We start from the raw sequence: 21,427 nt of genomic DNA, 5'->3' as shown, positions 1-21,427 counted from the left end.
AGTTTCTCATAGTTAAGAAGATGCCCTTAAATGCATTTATTCATGGAAAGGGACCAGAAATGAACATTTCTCTTTATTTTATCTGTTCTCACACATTGTGGTAGCTCTTGGCGGTGTCCCCTGTTGGATCCAGAGGCGCACTCCACCGAAATTGCCCCAGTGAATTCTTGAATTCCTCAGATTGCCGGAGTCTGAGGACGATCAGCAATGTGAAGAGGTCAATTGGCACCTGGTCAATGTGACTCTGATATCCAGTTAGCAGTGCAGGTGTAGATTGAAAACTGTCAGCACTTCCCAAATCAGCCCCCAGCAGCTGCATCCTCGTCCCCTAGGTAGATCTCTTCTTCCAACTATAAGTCCGTTCATTGCATGCAGTGGCTGCAGCGTGCATAAATAGCATTTGCATGACTCCTCCAGCCCCAAGAACAGTATAAGGAAGGGTGGCGAGGAGCTGATATGCTGCTTTCTTTCTCTGCCCATGCTGGGGAACAGTGGGAGATTTGGTGAAACCTTACGCTGGTGACATTAGGAGACTGAGATCTGATTTATCTGATTATCTGCCTGATAAAGCTTTGAACAAGGTACGGGGGGAATAAAAAGTTTGATTCCTGTCTCACGACACGAGTTTTACATCAGTGGTATTACTGGCTGTGTTTACACAGGCAGCCGAGCCAGCTCTCAGACTCCACAAAGTCCATTAAAACCAGCTTGAGCACCCCCCTGCAAAGCCTCACAGTTCACTTGCCTGGTGCGCGCTCAAAGGGCTGTACCAATTGCATGCTCCCCACCTCCCCGCATGCCAGCGCCCTCCAGGCACGAGACCCCAGCTCCCAGCCCGAGGGTCCCTGGGTGGGGAGGAGAGCCTTTCCCCTCTCCCAGGCTGATGAACAAAAGTTGGGGAGGGAGGGAGGGCTGTGGCATCACCTGCCCCGGCTCCACCAGCATTGCTGTGGATGACAGTGCAAGTCCATCTGCCGGTGTGGACATGGTCATCCTGGGCACTGAAGACCTCCACCATGTGCTTAAGGAGCCAGGGTAGGAGCTTAGCTGGGATAAACTGCAGTGCTGCGACTCCCCGGAGCAACGCCGACCTACCCTGGCTGAAAAGGTCTCTCCTTAGAGACCCGACAGTGCCTCTGCTTCCAGCACAGAGATTGCAAAGGGAAGGTTGTGGTGGTGATGGCAAGGCATCCTGGAGTCAAAAATGACTTGTTTACTTTGGAGAGGATCAGAGAAGGACACAGATTATACAACCAAAAGGAAGAATGCGACTAGTTAATAGTGCTGGCAAATAATGGAGGAAAAAAATCTGCACTTTTATTCAAAGAAAATGAGCATTGTAGTAAATATGTACACGATCCACACCAAGTACAAATCTGGTTTCTGTGTGTAAATGTGTGGTCTAGCTGCAATCTTTATGGAAGCTGTTTCAGCTTCAAATGAATGTAGCCTTTCTGAAATATTTTAAATGAATGTGATCTGTCTACGAAAGGAAACAATGGATCTAGTAAACAAGCAAACTTATTGTCAATAGCTGAGCAAGGATGTGGAGTATTTCATCAGAGGAGGGCTAAGCGTGGGATTTCTGATGTTACACCTGTCCAGCACTTGTGCTCAGTGGGGACAGGGATGCCTTTGCAGCTCATGACAAACATGTCAGCCCTGCACACTGCAAAGTCAGGGGACAGACACCTGCTTTTGGCAATTTCCAGCCGTACCAATGGGAATGTGCTCAAAAGCAGGGATCAGCTGCATGCCTTAAAAATGAAAAGCCTATGCATTCAATGCGGTTCAGATGTGGTTTCACATTTTTAGCACCTGGCCCATTTCCTTACTACACCCTGCCTCAAAAGGACGATCTGCATTACAGAAGAGCTTGGTAGGGCAGCCTGGCTCTCCTGCCCTTACTATCCCCTTCCAGGCTTTGCATGTGCCGGGGGTACAGATGGATGGCACACCACAGGGAGGGAAGCTGTCCTCACGTGGGCTGAGCTGAACCCAGTGCTACCATTGGTGGTACCAAGTTTTGTGCCGTTGCCTCTGCTGCCAGCTCCCTTGGGCATGGGCTGAAACTCCCAGTCGTGGCAAAATTTAAGCAGCTGTTCCCAGCTGTTTGTACTTAGCAGTAAAGCACCGCATGAGGAAGAGGAGGGTGGGAGAGTGGGACAGCCCCTCGCCAGCCTGCTCCTTCTGCATTCCTTTGATGCGGAGGTCGCTGTTTGCTCCCACAGGGAGGGTGGCAGTCCGGGCTGAACCCTCAGCATCCTGCCCGAGGAGCAGGGGCATCCCCCTGCCCAGCAAAATGTGCTGCCAGCACCGGGAAATCCTGGGGGCTTGTGCCTTTGGCACTGCTACAAGGGAGGTGAAGTCAGTGCAGCAAGCAAAGCACAACATTTTGCTTTTAAAGCAGACAAAAAAAGATCCCACAAAGATGCACCATGGTACCATTAATGTTGCAGGACTTGCTAATTATTTACACGTTCCTGACTTACAAGCATGTGACTTTTTGTAGCCTTCACTCTTCACTGGTGTTATTTTTGCACTTTTTTTTTTTTTTTAGGGTGACAAAGAAGAACTTCAGCTTACTGTCTGCTGCCAATTAGCTGTTTAGCTCTTGACCCACAGTTGAAAGGCTTGTGCGACTTAGTCTCACAGACGTTGCCAGAGGAACCTCAACAGCTTCTCTCTCTATACCTAGTGGGGATGTGGATTTACAAACACACTTTAAGGAGTTTAGTCTGAGGCTGAGCAGTTGGCTGTGTTTAAAAGCTCTGCTTACTGCTCTGTAAATCCAGAAGATTTCATAGGTTCCTTCTCTTCCACAGAAGAGCTTGTAAATGCCTTGGACCAAATAGCTGTGCAGTTAATGAACTGTACATACCAGGCACTATGTCCAGCTATGAATTCACACTTAATAGTTTAACAAAGATGTCTGGTTTCATGTGTTTTTCATTCTTTTTTTTAATAGTGATGGTCTTGTCAATTAAGTCCATCTTTAAAATAGATTTTACCAAACATATGTACTGCCCATTGAGATTCATTTAACGTTATCTTTTCAACATGCTTTTCCAAGAGAAATAAACGACCCAATATTCTATTATAATAGGTTGATTTTTTTTTTTTTTGGTTTGTTTGTTTTCAACTTCCCTAAGTACCAAACATCTGACAGGATACTGTAAAACCCTCTGGAGGAATTTTTCTTTTACAGAGAGATCAGTGTGAAAATTTTCAGTCTGAAATAGATTTTCAAAAGCATATGCTGCTGCCTCCATTTGTGGATTTCAACCCAAGATACTCCAAGTATGATTTTTCAGGGATGCTGAGCAAACATAACTCCTACAGACTCTAGCCAGAATTTTTCCTGTTCGCCACTGCTGCAAATCAAGCTCTGCATTGCTAAGGGGACCAGAGAGCATTTCTTGAACAGTTTTTACCTCCAATATTTCCTTACTGTGGAAATAGGCTTAAGTGATACTTGATGGCATTCAGTCACAGATGACACAGTTCATAAAGCTGAAAAAAGAAGCAAAACTCAGGTGGTGAAAATTCACCTCAGTGCGTGAGAAAGAGGGGAGGGGGAGAGTTTGTGAGTGAAAGCTTGACTGACTGAAAAGGAGACAGATGGTTTGCATCTACCAGCATGAATATTACAAGCTTCAGGTGTCCCAAAGTGCTGTGAAAAGCAACATTAGAAATTGGTGGCAAGTAATATGTCCAAAGGTATCCAGGAAGACAACAGCTTTTGCCTCTGCTATAGGTAATTTGGGGAAATCTTCCCTGACTTCCTTTTTTTTTTTAAGAAAAAAAATTCCTTGCTGAGAATGAGGAGCACAAATTGATGCTGGTTCCATTATAAAATGCTACATGTCTAAAAGTATTTTTACTGGGTTTTTTCAATATTGCTGGATCACACCCTCCTTAGCACCCCCCCAAAACTCTGCCCCCCTCCATTCCTTTCTATAACTTTTAATCAGATCCTTCATTTCCCCCAAGCAGGCAGTCCTTAATTACATTTTACGTAATTTACAATGCAGCACAAGCTGGTCAAAACAGCTGTGAGAAAGTTTCTGCTTTGTAGGAAATGTTACTGGGGAGGATAATTTTGCGGCCAAATGGAGTTTTCCTTCATTTGTATTAGCACAGTGTCTTCTATCTCCTCCCAGCCAGTTTCCATATGCACAAGGAGGCAGCATTTCTTCCTGGTCACACAGTGGTTTTCTGCATTTTCAATTTTGTGAGCCAATGTTCAAACATGGATGTTTATTGCTAAGATGTTGAAGATCATAGCGGGGTGTTTGGTACTCGAATACCACTGAAAGGTTTCTGTGAAATCACTTAAATTTACTAATGCTTCTATGGGATGCAGAGCAAAACATTCACAAAAGTAGAAGTTCACAGATCTTAATTTAGACTTTTCAAAAACAGTGATTCTCACTTGGAGCAAAGAAAATACTGTGGTCTTGGCCAGGGTTCCCTGATTTATTCCTGATACTGTGTTTTTAAAGTATTGCTATGAGCTGACTTGTGGCTAAATGGGCTCTTATGACAGTTCCTTCCAGTTACCCTCGGAAACCTGTTTGACCTGAGCTAATCAAGCTCAAGGTGGCATTGGCTTGTATTTGCTGCATTATGAATCTGTCCCAGAAGACATGCAGAGTACGTTTGTAAGCATTTTCCCAGCTAACAATGCAAGATGTGATTATCCTCTCATGCCAGCTTTACCGTGGTGTAAGTCTGTTTACTTCCATGGGGTTATTTGTCACTTACATGGCTACAAGAAAGTACACTGCAAGACCCTAAACATTAAGGGTTCATGAGAGAACGCAGAATAAACTGTTTACATTGAATCACAAGAGTGTGATTGCTGAGCTAATATTTGCAAAGCATCCTTTCTTAGCAAAACCGATTTTTTCTTTCTATGAAATAACCTCCTACAGCAGAACTGTGATATGTAAAGAAATGTGTTTCATCATTTGTGTTTATGAAAATGTTCTTCTCACGTTTCTTTTATGTATCTGTTATTAGATCTTTTATTGGTTGTTAATGGATGTTATCCAGCTCTCAAGGGACCTTGGACGTTTTTCTCAGGTAACTTATTGAAAGCTCTGAATTCTGCAGATCCTGTTTTGTCCTCCTGATCCTCACTTCCTAGTGTTCTCACTTCTTGTTCACTTTTTATCATGTAGTATTGTAAGTACATTAAATTAGTAACGAAAAATGAAACCACAGGAGTCCACTGCATTCTAGATAATGCCCGATACGCCTTTTCACTTGTCTGTGTTACATTATAGTGTCATAACTTTCCTTTACATCCAATAACATTTTTCATTATTGCACCATCCACAGCACAGAACTGTAGGGGTTTGTTCAGATTCTAACAATATTTTCCTTAAGTAAATCCATATCTAATAACAGCATTTATTCTCTCTCTGGTTTTCTTGCCATGTAGTGGAAGGCAACACACTGGTTTCTCTTAGACCTCGTATTGGTTTTACAGGTACTCAAACATGTCATCAACAGATATTAAAGAAGATACATCAGAAAATAAAAGAGGCCAAGGAGCAGCGATGCTCAGGGGCTACAAACACTTTAGCTCTGTGCCCTGGTGTCATGGGGATGAAATGTGAATTTGGCAGCAAAGAATGGGTGGGGGATCAGTGGCTTTGAGCTGAGATCACCCCCAGGTGAGCATGTGGAGGCTGCCCAGGTGATGGGCACAGCTGCCCCCCATCCACTGCAATCAGCTGCTGTTAAGGCAGAACCTGTGGCTAGTTAGTGGCTTTATCCTCCCACCCCCTACCTCCTTTTTATTTTCCCTCCTTCTGTTTGTTGGTTGGTTTGCGTCTTGGTGTGGGGCTGTTGCTTCCTTCTTCTTGGTGGGGTTCCTGCTTTGTCTGGGCTACCTGTGCTCTGGTGGCTTTGGGGTGTGCTTGTCTCCTGAATGCACTCTTTCTGGAAGCAAACATAGTCTGTTTTTTTCTGTCTGGAGATGCTTTTGCAGTTACTGGAGAGGACAGGAGTCTATGAATTGTTCAGAGCCCTTAAAGTCTCCAGGGCTCCTTCCTTGCCGTGGTGGAGCGTGAGGATGCCCTTCAGGGTAGGCTTTGCTGCAGTTCTGGTGCCGCGTGGTGAGTAATTTTAATTTCTTGTACCAGGTGACTGGGTTGGGTGTTCCTGCACAGACAGCATGTGAAGGCGGCATGTTTTGTCCTGTAGAGATGAACTGTGGGAAACAAAATGTGTGTGCAGGGAATCCTCTGACATCCCCAAAGTGGAGCAGTGGAAAGGATGAATTTCTTTGAGTACTGAAGTGAGCTTAGTGGTTGCAGTAACTGAAATAAGTTGCTTGCTTAGCATATTTGTTGTTAAATGTTTTTATTTCCAGTAACTTCCATTTCCCCTTCACCAAATTTTATATTGTGAAGGAAAAAAACCTCTGGAAGTGCTTTTAAAGGTGTTTCTGTGGCCCAGCAATAGGTTGTCCTTTCAGGGTTTCCTTGTTCCCTGAGGCCTGTCTCTTGCCCCTGTGGGGATAACAGGGATTCTGTCATGGAGGTAGGAGCTGCAAGATTTAATTTATTCAAGTCTGAAAGGCACTGTGAATCTAGCTTCCACTTTTAGGTAGTCACCAGGCTACTAAATAGCAGCTTTTCAAAAAGCAACCCTCCGTCCGTGTACCACTTTCCATGCGAATTTAACTGCAGGGCCCCCCTGCCAAGCCTGCAGCCATGAGGTGGTGGAGGGGAGCAGGGGTGATGTGTGTGTGCCGGTAACTGGTGGCCTCGGTCCCTGGTCAGCAGGAAAAGCAAACTGGGGGGACAGGAGGTCCCAGACAAAGTTTCTTGCCTTTGCTGGCTGTATGTTGATACGTCTTGTTTCTCTCTCCATGGCTGGCTTATTTTGCAAACGGGCAGCTTGACAAGGAGAGCAATTGTTGATGGCTTGAGACTTCTGCTTGTTGTGCTGGGGGTGCGAGGACCCAACTGTCGTTTACATAAGTACCTGCCATTACTTATGGTTATGTAAAGTAGGGATGAATATCTAAACCCAGGATCAAAAGCTTCCTACACATGAATGAGTCTGTTAAGGGGGAAAGAAAACAAGGCAGAGCTGTGTCAGTGAAAGCATGGGTCGCTTCACATTTTGGTTTGTGGAAGAGCTGAAAGTAAAGACAAACAGTGAAAACATATGGTATTTCTCAACCACCAGGTCAGCGGGGAAAGTAATAATGGGAAAAAAAAAATTCCCCTTCTCCCCTGCATGCACACAGGCACAGAAAAATCCACTGAACTGCAGGGAGAAGCCAGGCAGGATTTTGAGGATGGTTTTAGTGAAAGAAGGAGGAACTATTGTTTAATGGGAAGTGAGTCAAACTGCCTAAGCACACCACATGCGCTGCAGGAGGCAGCCAAAAGGACAAGTGGCCTGTTCTACCTCTCCTATGGCAGGCTTGGCTCCCATCCTGCTGGATGAATGAAAAAGATGAGTTTGTTATTTGAAGGGTAAAAACCATCCTCCTCCAAAAATGTTTGTGTTTTTGGAATGCCTACACTGACTTCAGATGGTTTGGGGATCAAAACTGCAGTGCTCAGAAAAAAAACTCGGCATGCTCGTTGCAGCAGGTGTGGGTTATCTGTTTCATCTTGGAGAGGTGGCATGGGAGACAGCCTGATGTGAGGGGCTGGCGGCTGCTCCTGCCACTGATCAGACAGAGAGCTGCAGGAGGTGTTTTTACTGCATGCAGCTATTTCTTCCTCCTCCCACAAAGAGGGATGGCAAGCATAGCTGGTGATAGTGGCACAAAACCTTTGCAGCAAAACACCATCTCTGATGCAAGCATTGTGTGTGCGTGCCCAGCTCTGCTCTGCAGCCTGGGTAGTGGCTCCCCACCTGCCTGGGGGTGGCTCTTGTATGCTTGCAGATGGGAAAAACACTGCTCTTGGTGCACTTCCCTTAGAGGGAAGGAACACCTGAGTATTGCATACAAAGGAGGAGCTGTGATAATTTCTTTGACTCTGTCAACTAAAGCGGCTGTAGGATGTGCTGGTGACTTCTTACAGTGTTGGCTAGTGATGGGTTATAGTTGAGCCTCCCCAGTACTAGCTATGGGCCTTGTGGAGCAGATAAAATCTTGGGGTAGTTTGTGTGGTGTGTTCTTTCTTACCACTGTCCTCCCTGACTTACACCTCTGTCCCCTCCTTGAGTTACCATCCCATGCAGAACTCCCCTAGAAGCACTTTTCTTCCTGTGCACCCCCTGCAGAGCTTCACCTCCTGACACTGATGGAGACTTCAGCTGTGAGAAAGCCAGGATTTCTGTATGCTGGCTGTGAGGGCCAGAAGCCATCCAGATTACTAAACTTTCCAATACAGCCTCTCTAATAGCATTTATACACAATAAAATGCCTTATTACAAATAAGGATTTTAATTCTGAGCTTAGCTTGATAGAATGTAATTTAAAGCCATTTAGGATGGCTTAGCCTTCAAAGCAAACTCAAGATTGTTTAATTAGTCATGCGAGCCACTGAACGCTACCCATAACACAAAACAACTAAAGTATTTATTAGTTTTAGAGCTAAGTTAAGCCTTGCTTGTTCTAAATTTTCAATAAAGTGCATCAAGTGTTAAGCACATCTTGCTTTTTCCTAATCTTCCAATGCTCAGTAAATTTTATTTGTTAATAAAAGCATAGCCCAAGTGTTGCAAGATGTAGAATGAAACCCAAATTTAATCAGTTCTTGTATGCATTAGAGGAAATAGTGGCAGTAGCAGTGTTTGGGATGTTCTGAAAATTTTTCTATTTTTTTAAACTGTCTTCAAAACAAATGCAAACCAGTTCAGACTTTTTGTGGCTTCTGAATGTCTTTTTTTTTCTATTTCCTAAACTTTCTGAGGCAAGGTATGCTAAGAAATGAAGTCCTAGTAAGTAGCCCCATAGAAGCTGGAAAATGCAGCAAGGAGTTACTGAATATGTTTGTGTTGCACAGGAGAAAAAAATATGGTCTCCACGGTTTCTTTCAAGAAGGGGCTGGCACAGGCAATGCCAGGGTTTCAGGGTTTACATTGAAACCATTTCTGATGGAGTCAATATGTAGACAGTTCAGGGTTGCAGAGTTTATCGCTTGTTTGTACTGTTTGGATGCATGGATGTCTGACCGGGATCATAAGCATTGCTCAGACCTGGGTTATACCCAGGTTAGAGAAGCAACGTCTCAGCCCTCTGATTTGGGGCACGTGGACACAAACAGATTTGTACATTAAGAAGGGTTTGTGTTGGGTCTGATCTGGGGTTTCAGCAATCTGTGGTGGGGTACTGTCTGGAGGTTTGTCCAGGATTTGTTATGAGGACAGAAGTTCTCAACCACGACTCCAGGACTGACCAGCCTTAAAATATCTCCCAGACAAAAGCCTCTCCCAAATAGCCATGTTCTGTGTCTAGATGTGTATCCATTGATATCAGACAGCAAATGGAAAAAGACCAGGGAAAGACAGACAAAGAGCTAATGTGAGCTTGTGTGTCTCCAGGAAAGGCATGTGATCTTCAGTGGTGACCCTTCATGCAAAATTGGTGCTATTAGATGTAGACCCATGAGAAGAATTTGACTTTTCTGCCTCCATGGACTCTCCCCTTGCAGGAGAGCCTATAATGCTTCTGTGGTGCCAGGAACGCAAAGGGTTGTAGGTCGAGACCTGCTGAAGTAGGATTCAGCCATTTTATGTCTCTTTGCTCCCTAAAACCTGTGACTTGCTGCCTGAGAGCCTGAGTCTGGGCCATAGTATGTCTCTGCCCTCACTTTTGTAGAGGGAAACCTCTTCTTCAGACTCAAGAGAAATCTTTCCAGCAGCAGTGGGGACAAGAATCTGCTTACATGTTTTCTATTCTGGGCTGCCTGTAATTAACTGATGAGCTGAAATCATTGCCATAATGCTTTTCAAATATTCTGCAACTCTGGGGAGGAAAAAAAGGTTCCTTGTCTCACTACTTCTGATTGTCTTCAATGCCCCAGATATTTTCTTGGTCACAGCATTCAGCTTTTTACAGGTGAATTGTTTTCTGGATTCCATTGATGTTTATGATGAATTATGTTTCCACCACCAGTAGCAGCAGCAGGAAATGCATTGCTTTCCTCCATGAAAATCAAGCCTAAAATAACAAAATCCCGTAACAAATTAGCTGCATCATTGAGAGTGGATTTATGTGGCTGCTGTTTGGAAGCAGTATTTTTGGTTTTATGACTTTTTTTTTTCCAGGATAGTGATAAAACAGGACCGTTAGACAACTGTTGCGGGTATTTATTCCGTGCTTTCATAACTGTCCTACTCTAATTCCTCTTCTTTCTATAGTAAAAGAAACCCCTTATTGGTCTATGGAAAGAAGGAGTATAAAAGGGTTATTGTAGTAGAAACTAATGTTATATAAAGAGCAATTCACCTATGGGAAGGAATCAGCACAGCCTTAAGCAGCAGACTATTTTCAGAAACAACGTGCTTGTGACACACGTGCAAAACATACAGACAAGGCATTTGGCTTGCTGAGCTGCTTGTGCCGGCTTGTTCTGGTCAGGATTTGGGCACTGTCAAAAGCTTGGGGTTATTTCTGACTTCAGGGGGGATGCAGCACCTGCCTGTACTACTTTGGGGGCTTTTAGGGCCTTTGGGTTGTGAAATAATCCCTCGTTAAAGCAAGATCTTGCTGGTAAGGTTGCCTTGAGGCTCTGGCAGCACCGGATACCTGCCCATGGAGCATCCTGCCCAGGGAAAGAGGTCTAGCTAGGACCATGACTGGGCATGCTCTGCCCAAAACTTGTGGCTTCTCATGGAAATGGCTGGATCTGATGAGGTGAAGTTTTCAGACAGAAGTGTTTGGAAAATCCACCATTGTCTCTGCCTTGGAGGGATAACTGCAAAGCAAAGGCTTGGGAGGATGTTTGGTATCTTTTGATAATATGCTCCTATATAAGGACAAAATGTTATAACGCTATTGCTTGTTGATTTCCTGTCATGAGAAGTGTTAGTTTCTGTGGTGAATGAGAGAAACTCTTACATATTATCAGTCTTTAAGTTACTCTGCCCTAAGGCTTTGGTAATTTAACTTCATACCCTTTCAAAGTTTAGTGTTGTGTTTTTTTTTTCCTTCTTGCTTTTAAAACTTGAAACTTACAGGGGAAAAAAAAACCCCAACAAACCTTTCAAAATCTGCCCCCACTCCCTCAGGTGATGCTCTTCTGAAGTGTAAATGCCGAATTATGCAAAGATAAGAACATGAGAAACTTTGGAAAGCAAAAAAAGGTTACCTTGATTAATGAGTAAAGCTGTGTTAATAATGGATTTTTAGTTTTGTGGCCAAACCAAGGAAGGGGTGGGGGAAGGGAAATAATCTAATTGGAAGTAGCACTTGTGTCAAGCCAGAAGTAACACCAGGGAGAAAGAAATGCAGGTGGCTGGGAACCCTTCTCATTTTTAAACTCTCCTCTGATCTTTTCCCATCTTTCCTGTGGCAAGAGGGATTCGGTGATAATGGACATGTGCAAGGATGTGGTGCAGTCACTCTTGGGAGAGGAGGCTGGACAGGGATGGTAACCGCTCCTGCCAGGAGAGGCGGAGGAGATCAGGGCTGCTCTTCCTGTAGGAGCTGCAGCCAGTTTCTGTATGAAATACCATGCACAGCATTGGGCTGAGCTGCACCTGTGTTGCTCCAGACAAGGCATGCTGCAGGCTGCCTTTTGCCCAGTGGTGGTGGTGCTAAAGGGAATGTTTTGGAAGGCTTTATTTAGGGGACAAAAGACGTGAAAAAGGGGTAACTTGGTCTCATTAATTTTGGGTCTTCTGTGCTGTCTACCACATGTTAAAAGCATGCATGTGTAGGCATGCCCCAGGGTATCCCTATGTACAGAAACTTGTATAAGTGAGAAATTAAATGTGGTCACCTTGACCACTTTTGACAGCCTCTGAGGCTGTTAGGTTAATCTAACCATTTATTTTTAAGCATTTTTTTTTCCAAATCAGTTTTTTCATTTTAAGTAGTGTGATCTAAACACTGATATCAACTAGATGCTGGAATTAAACATACTTTCCAATATATTGTTACCTGAAAGTTACTGGATAAGCCTTGTAGGTAAAATTATTTTGGTCATGAAAAGCAATTTCTTTAGAACAAGCTTGGTTATAGAGTTTTTGTAGTTTAGGGAACACAAATCATGCTCTCAACATGCAGGTATGAGCTACTTCTAGAGCCTGGTATTTGAGCTAGTACCATTTATCATGCTGTCAGCTTCAGGTCTGAGCAGATTAAGTGTGTGGAATAATGCTGGGATGTTAAGGCTGAAGAAGTCTCCTTCCAAGTCTGCAACAAGAATTATGTTCCTGGTTCTGAGTGTCCCACTCCCTAACTACATTTTACAGATGGTTTTACTGTTTGCAGGGATTCTCTTCCTTGCTCATTCTTCTGCCTTTCCATGTTTATCTTTTGTTAGATGACACTGCACAACATACAAGGCTTCTGTTATTTGTCTCTGTCTTACCTGGTGTCCTGTATAACTTTGTTATTGGTGTAGTTTGTCCCACATAAGTTATGTTTTTTCTGCTAGGTGTCACTGGTGAAGGAGATCAGTTGCAGAAATACTGTGATGCTCCTTTTTGAACTACAAGTATTTGCAAGTACCTGGCTTTTTATGGCCAACTGTTTATTAACTCATTATGAGCATGGTGGTTTTGACAACTTAATTTTTTTTCTATTTAGAAAATGTCATGTCCTTTTTAATTGAGCTTTAGAAAACAGCATCCATTATCCTTATATAAGTCATCCTTACTAGGGAGGCCTGTATTAAGGATACCTTGTTTGTGTCCAGTTCAGCCACTGAAGCTTAACAGCATTCAATTTAATACATGAGCTGTTCGAAATGCTGTGTGCATCACTTGATGCGTGCCTGCCGCAGACCACACCATCCTACAGCGTGTCCTTTGTTCTGTGGGATCCCAATCACAGGCTTTGCAGGTTTGAAATCCCTTAAGAGAGAAAATCGCCCCATGTCAGAGATTTTAATTGATTTTTAAATCAGTCTCTTGATGTGCGCAAGTGAACCACTTGCTTCTCCAGGCAAGGGAGCCGATGGTTATCACTTACTCAATTACATATCGGGGAGACTACACTCAGTTAAGTGAGGTTGATTCTGATTCTCAGGCCCAGAGAAACAAAGATAATTGTAACTTGTAGCAGCGTGTTGACCATAATGCCCAGACACTATTGTAACTGCTTCATTCTCAAAGTAATTCATGATAGACCTTAAAAGGACTGGGTATATAAGACCATTTAAATGCTTAATATTTTAGGGTGTTCAATGCCTAAATAAATTAATCTTACTGTGTCTGCATCCCTCTTGAGAACTGTTTCTGAAGTCACTTGGGAGCTTTGAAAAATGTTGCCCTCCATGCCTAGAGGTACTTGTGTTGGGGGTCTTAGTCTGGGCTTGGCTGAGCCCTGCGATATCTGTTCTTTGTATTTTCCCCTCTCTTCCAATAACTGACACCCCCTGTCTGCCTTCAAAACCAATGAACCTGATGGACTGACTCCAGGAAATACAGTTTAGGTTTGTTTGTGTTTGAACACTTTGTAAGCACCCGGGTGCCTGGGACAGCTGTGCAACAGGAGCTGCCTTCCAGTGGGAAGAGCTTGAAACTTGATGTTATGTCTTGGCAAAATGTGAATAATATATAGTTGTCAACATATTTTTTTTATAAGTCAAAGTACAGTTGTCTTATGCAGTTTCACATAAAAAGCACTCGCAAAACATTCGATGGGGGAACTCTAATGGGATTTTTACTGGTCTGCAAGGAAGGAACATACAATCACAACGGAGAAGTTTGGAATGTTTAGAAACAATTGAACTAAAGCATTGTTCAGCAAGTACTGAGCTTCGGACTGAAAAAGGAGAAGCCCTCCAACCCTGCCTAGTCTTCTGAATTTTTGTGAATTTGAAGTAGTGCAGTACCTCTGGGCTTCTAGTGGCAACAGAAAACTAAATTTAATGTTGTATGGAGGAAGCTTGTGTCACCCATGCAAAGAGTAAAGCTGAGAATAACGGTTTCCATCCATTCAAGTAATCTGAATAATGCACAGCCCTCTGAATTAATAGGCAGGAAGTCAATCATGTTATTCTGTTAACTTTATAAACCTCAGAAAGCCGTGACTTGAGTGGATAAAGAATGTCAGCAGAACTTGAGTGGCATTTAGCAATGTACAATTAATTTGGAAATGTGTGTTTAAAGGGCAGGAGACTACTGTGTGAAACAGTTTGCTCTCCTGGAGCAGGTTTGCCTCTTCAGAAGAGATGTAAAACCAAAGTTGTGAGTAGTAGTAATACTGCTTGGGCTTCACCTGTGATGTCAGTGTGGGATCTACCTGTATTTTTATGATAATGTCTGTTGGTTAAGGCGTTCTTCACTTTATTAAACTGCTGCTGCACCTCTGCAATAATCAGAGATGTAGGGTTTACATGTCATCTCACAAACACTGAGATTCCTTGAGATATGTGATGCTATTTGTAGTCCCGAAGTGCTTGATTATTAGCTGTAATTATTTGATGAATGAAGTGGTAGTCACCTGAACATCTTGAAATGGAGGCTGATCAACAATAGCATAGTGGTGAACAAGAAAGTGAATGCAATTTGTTAAGATCAGTGAGCTGCAGATGCAGTAGATATCCAGCCACTGGAATCTAGTTCATTTGCCTATCTCCTCCCAGGAAGGTTTTAATTTTCTGATGCCCTTTTGTCATGTCTGATAATATCTTGAAAGCAGGACGTAGGTATAGTCTGACTGGTAAAGCAAAGCAGTACTATTGATCCCTCTCTCCTCTTGAACACTAGGGTGTGTTTCTGGCAACCCGAGGCATTTGGGTGACTTTCAGCACCCAAACTGACCCTGCTAAGGCCAGGGGCTGGGTTTGCCCTTGAGCCCCCAACCTTGCAAGACCAAGCCCTCAGTAGTTTAAAACATTTAAATATTTTAAATGGAGCTGGCAAAAGCGAATTTCTTGGATGCTTGCAGTACATATAGACTCAAGACAGAGATCAGGCTTTAGTACATGTTGGCTCACGATGGAGAGGCGTAACAGCGGAGCAGGTAAGCCTTCTGCTGCATGGGCTGGAGTAGGTGGCCCTGCTGTTACCTCCTGCCCTTGGTTGTGCTGGTGTCTGGCAGACATAGGGTGAAAATGTGTAAATGTAAAGGATAAGCCAAGCTGAACTCAATACATGAAAATCCGTGTGACAACTGTATGTTTAGGAGAGTCATGGCTTCCAATTAAAAAGTGAGATCAGGATTGGATGCTGTAAATTTGCCTTCAGACTTTACTTACAGCCAAGCTATCTGAAAAACATTAGAGGCTTTGTAGGTAATCTGTGGATAGGTGTTCCCGCCAAATCTTTTGGGTTGAAAGACTTTGAGGGTACATTATTTTTATACTCTGTCTCTAAGGATAACATGCTGATGAACTTTTGTTCTCAGAGATATGATGTTTAATATTATTATACAACCTCTAAAGAAAATGCATTCTCCAGGAGTAACTTCAAGGTAGCAATGAATGTTAACTTACTAAATATTACTCCACAAGACTGTTAGTAAGTTAACTGCTTGGTTAAGTCCTTGCTCACATGTTATCTTCTGTGTTCCAATGGTAGCAACAAGAGGTACTCGGGCCCTTTGTAACCATGTTGAGTGTAGTGATTTGTCATCCAAGCCAGAAAATTAATTTCTATTGGAAGTGTAGTCAAATGGGCCTTTGCTGTCTGAAATGTCAAGGAAGATGTCTGTGAACTGGGTGCCTCTTGAAGAAATACCCGGGTACTGCGAATGCAACAGAAGTGCTATCTGAATGTTGGCTAAGTGGGAGGAAAATTTGCACTACTATGTTCACCGGACTGGTGCCAGCCAAGTTTGGAAAGTTCTGTCTTGTACCATGCAGTTTCTTTTCTAGAGTAAACTTCCCCATAACTCTTCATGCAGTGCCACTTGACTTACTGATTTCATCCTGTATTTATTAGTTCAGAGCACTTGTTCTTTAAGATGCATTTATCCTGGGCTTGTAGTTTGATATCTAGATCTAGTAAACCCGCTACAGACTTGCACAACTTCAAGCATGTGCATGGGTCCAGTTACAGGACTTCAAACTACTCTTGATTAGATCTAGTCTAATTTCACTCCTGATTAACTGTAGATGGTAAAAACAAGATGATAGACAAAAAGGCTTTGTAAAGTAAATATTGAGCATTGCTACTGTGCAATGAACCCCTGAGATGTACAACAGGCAGTGCTGTACTGTTTCTTTACCTGGGGCTGGTTAGCCCATTTGCCCTTCTATGGGGCTGGGGGTAAAAGTTCCCCTAGCATTTTACACCAGCAAGGTAGGTTAGAGCAACCCAATACCAGCATGAACTAATACTGGTCTGGAGCAGGGAACAGTGGGGTCAAATTATTCTGGGATGCAGGACAAGAGTAAGAAAATTTAGACAGTGAGAAGGAGGAGATGACCTAGCACATGTGACATGCCTTGTCCAGCAAGGAAAAAGAATTAAAATTAGTTCAGATCCTGGAAGAAGTCTTCCTCCAATGCAGTTAGCTCAGGATTACTTATCACTTGTGACTTGCTGTTCTTCTGCAACTGAGGTAACTACTAGGCTTGTCTCTTGCAGTAGGTTTCTCTCTTTGTTGGGAGGCAACAGCTTTTCAGTCCTTCATCTTGTGTTGTTCAGGTAGGGTAGGATGGTGAAAGAGGCAGAGATAGATATTGCTTCAGTGAGGTTCATCAGCCAGGTTTGGAGGTTGGGGTGCTTGGCTCTCTTTGAGTTTTTTCTCTGGAATCCCAGGAAATCTGAGGTGGAACCAAATGTTTCCATTTCTACATTGAAAGCACTTGCAGGAGTAACAAAGGGCTGTAAAGGAAGAAATGCGGTAGGCTTGGGAGAAGGACACGTGAAGCTCGGGTGCGAACAGTGGAGCCAAGAGCATTGGAAAATGGGATCAAGTGGCATAAAGGAGGCAAAGTATTGCTAAACCTAATACTTGATTTTTTTTTTTTTCTGAAAAGAAGAAACTCCCCCCAAAAGGCATGCATGGGATACCTAGTTGTGTGACACTCCTTCATACTCTGAGGCCTGCTATGCCACTTAATAGATCTAGTTTTTCCCTCTTCATGGCACGTAGAGCTGAATTATTGCTCTGAAATTTCTAAGTTTCCACTGGTTTTGCAGTCGAGTTATGGAAATCTAATTTGACCTGGTGGTAAATAGTTTTTTTTAAGTCAGACTTTTTAATGTAATTGTTGCACTTTGGAGGACTGGCTGGAGCAAAGTATGATTGAATCAGCTTCATGTAATGGACTGGCTTGAAAAATAAATTAATTGGATTCTTTAAGAAAACACTGCTATGCTTTGGCTAAGGTTGCACCGACACACGTTGTAAACTCAGCAGCACTTCTGAACAAAATGCAGAAGTAAATGTTTTCTTAGCTCTAACAATCATTGAGGCCATCTTTGTTTGTCACATTCCCTGTTCATATATTATTTTTATGTTCCCAGCATACAGAAACAGCAGCTAGGGGAAGTTTTTACTTTGCATTTGACAAGCTGCATTTTGCTATTTTTCAACTTGCCTTTTTCCCTCTTGCTGTGAGGGATTATGTCTGGGGCTTAGAAACTACAACTGTTGTTTAGATATGTACTATGAATTTCAACTTTATCTCTGCAACTTCTGTATTGCTGTCATTTTATTGTTTAGGTATTGGTTCCACTTAAATTTAAATCCTTTACTTGGGGGCTTTACAGCTTGTATAGTTCCTAACCAAATTTTAGATGAGAATAAATTTTTAAATTGAGATTACGAAGCAGTTTACTTACTACAGGAGAAGCAGTTTAAGAAAAAAATGTAGTTATTAAAAACAAAAATTAACTAAACTTGGCAGTTGCTTTCTTCTTCCTTCCAAAGTAGCTGAAATTAATGTTTAAAAATTAATGTTGAAAGTTAATCACTTGGTATATGCCATATGCTTTGCTATCTTTCCAGTCAATTGTATTGGGTCAGCTTCTCTCTACCCCTGAATCAGGCTGTGATCTGAACTGCATCATAACACATGAAAAATGTGGGGGATAAGGGTGTTTCATCTAGCTTTGGTTATGTATTACACTGGAATTTATTCAGACCTTATCTAAGGAACTGCTGAATTGCTGCATTCATGGCAGCACACAAATGACTATGCTGGATATGGAGGATGGGGGGAAACCAGGATTCTGCTGATATTCACAGCTGTTACGGGCTGGACTACAAGCTAATGGAGAGAAGATGGGAAATAACGCAAAAATTAAGAGCAGTAATATTACGGGGTATATTTCTATACCGTGTATATTTAATATAAAGAGTATCATAGCTGAATTAATATGCTTCAGAGAATTTGCACGCAAAGACTGATAATGCTATACGTGGCTCGGTCACTCTGCGGCAGTTCTTACAAATTTACCTGCTGCTTTATTATTATTTTTTTTTTTCCCCTTCCTAATTCCATGTGAGGCTTGAAACGGTGTGGAAAGCGAGCTGAGCTTTGTGTAAGATGGGAAACGTGCTCTCCCGGCCACAGGCAGGCTGATCCATTGTGGCAGGCAGAGGGAGGAGAGGGGGGCTGGCCAGCTGGTGCCATGCGTAGGTGCTCCTTGAGTGTGTACTTACGTAACCTTCCCCAAAAATCAGGCCCTGACAGCTCCGGAGAAACTTGGCTTGTCAGACTGCACGTATGCCACCTGAATTCCGAGGAGCTGGCACCTCTTGCAGGGCAATTCCGTGAGCGGTTGTCAAACGCAGGCAGCGGTGAGGGCAGTGCCTGTGCCAGGGCTGCTGCCTACATCCCTCCGTGGGATGAGGCTGCCTGTGCTGGAAGGGGACTCGTGGACCCTTCCAGCCTGGGAGAGCTCTTGGGAGGGAAAGACTAAGTCTGTCCTGGTGTTTCCTAGAGTTGTTTGGGGTGTGTGTGGTGGTTTTTTTTTGTTGTGTTTTTTTTAATTGATGAAATCACTTGGCACTGCTTTTATAGCCCCCTCTTATCAGGCCAGTTGGGCTTTTTTTTGCCCAAATACTGTCCAGGCTGAAGGCAAGTGCATAAGATTGTGTCCCCTCATTCCAGGCTGCAGCACTCTGGGCCAGATCTGCAAGGTGATTCAGCTGCTTCCAGCCTATGTTGGTGCCTGAGAATGTGGCAAAAGTGCCTCTGAGTCAGGCACCCTGCTCTGTTGACTTCAGTGAGGATTAGATACCTTACCTGCTCAGGCGCTTTGAAAGAGACATCTGACATTTGTGAATGTCTAAGCAGCTTTGAAAATCCTGATCTTCCTCTTTTAATCTTTGGCTTCTAAGTGTTTCAACTGTCTGGCAATTCTAATTGTTCTGAATATACTCCAGGCTTGTTAAACACACAGTAACTCCTCTCATGCTGGTTACACGCGTGTCCATGTGAAAGGCTGTGCCATCACTCTTCATCATAAACCACAAATGCAAAGAATTTCTGTAAGGGTCTTAGATATCTTCTGCGGTTCCCATCTCTTCCATAAACTGTAGAAAATACATCTCTGTAAATGAATGACATCACCTCAGTCCCATCAGCTTTAAGATTGCCCCTGGGGCTGCAATCCCTGTTTTGCAGTTGCTTTTGCTTGGCTCTATAGAGCTTCTAAATCCTGAACTACCCATTTGCTGTGACTTGGGTCCAGCTTCCTTCTTATATCTCACTCGTTCACCTTCACTCTTCTACTTCCATTACCATCTACCAAGAATTTTCTTACCTAGGTCTTTTTCAGTGGTCCATCTGATGGCGTTTGGCTTCCCAGTTGCCTGCTCTTGATTTCAACTCACGTCAGCCGTGAACTTAATTTTCCTGAAGTGAGATGGACTTTGCTTGATGTTTGTTGGACTGCTTTTTATTCCTTTGCAAGTCACTCTGCTTGATCTTCCTTCAAAGATATCACTTCAGTATATTCCAGAGCTGCAAACTGTCAATTGGTTTTAGAAGGAAAACAGACTTTTCAGTCTTTACATACAAATAATTTATTTAATCCTAGGTATTAAAAACAACCAACCAAACACAAACTCAACCTCTCTGTGGAAAATGTTATGCTAAGTTTTTCAAATGGAGACCTTTACTTTTTGGCCAAACATATTTTGTTTCTTCCTTGAAGACCCTCTCAAAGTGATTAGGGTACAATTTTCACTGACATTTCCACAAGATGTGCTTTTGTTGTCAGAGTCCTACTGTTGCTCCCTGCTGCTTCCTCTTTGTCTCTCTTCAAAACTGAAGCACAAATTCACCAGCCAGCCCAAGCTGCATGTCCCTGGGTGCCTACAGCTCCTTCCTGAAGGTGATGGCAAACATCCTTCCCAAGTGCCTTGTCTTTTGGCTTTCTTGGGGCCAGGGACAGCTGATGGGTATGACTGCCCTCAGCTGTCTGCAGGGACCCTGTGGGGCTGCCTTTATCTCTGGGGAGGGTTCAGGGGGAGGGAGGGGGTTGTCTGGCAGCGTTGTGGCTGCAGAGGGGGCAGGGTGCCAAGCTGGCTCCCTCTTTTCCTTCTTGGTAAGACACAGGGGCTGGTGCTTATGTCCCTGAAGTGGATCTTGAAGGACAATCCACTGGTGCTTTCCCATGTGTGGAGCAGGGTGAGGAGGGAACTGCTGCTCTGGGTGTCTTCTCCCCCCACCCCCCTTAATATTTTACCCCTCTGCTGTTTATTAGCTCTAGATGTTCTTGTTATCCCTTATAGCTTGGCCACACCTATGTAAATCCCTCAGCGGTGCAGCCTTGCTGATATTTTGCAGAGATGGATTACACAGGCTCATGTGCTGTGTATTGCTGGGGAGGGGTGGGGAAATCAAAGCACATGGTTTTGTTGGGTGGTTTCTTTCCTGTTGTAATTGCAGCTTTCCATTTTCATTTAAAAATCTCAAAGCATCTTAGCTACCCTTGCAGGGGGCTGCTATTTCCACTCCTGTTCATCTTGTGTTTAGAAGATCTTTTAATAGACATTATCTATAAAGTGTAAAAAAAAAATAATTTATTTTTTCTGTGTTAATATTGATAATTAATTGGAAAGAAAAAATCTTGTAGTAAACATGGCTACTAAAAGTTAGTGAAGAGGCTTCCGCTGATGCTTAAATGAATGGCTATAGCAGCCAGAGGACCATAAAGGTGTGGGATTGAATGTAAGCAAAGTTAAACTAATATGCACCAGAAGGTAGATTCTTGCACTGGCAAAATGCCTGGAACTTTTGAGGGATATTGAGGAATAGCCTAAGGCCCCAAACCTTGTGGCTTTCAAGGTTTGCTTCTTTCTGTCTTATATGGTTTGTTTGTCTTTATTTTGTTTTTTAGGAAAGTCTTTCAAGTAAAGTTCTGA

Source organism: Falco cherrug, chromosome 3 (assembly GCF_023634085.1).
Source record: "Falco cherrug isolate bFalChe1 chromosome 3, bFalChe1.pri, whole genome shotgun sequence".
NCBI lineage: Eukaryota > Metazoa > Chordata > Aves > Falconiformes > Falconidae > Falco > Falco cherrug.
This window is presented reverse-complemented; position numbering follows the sequence as displayed.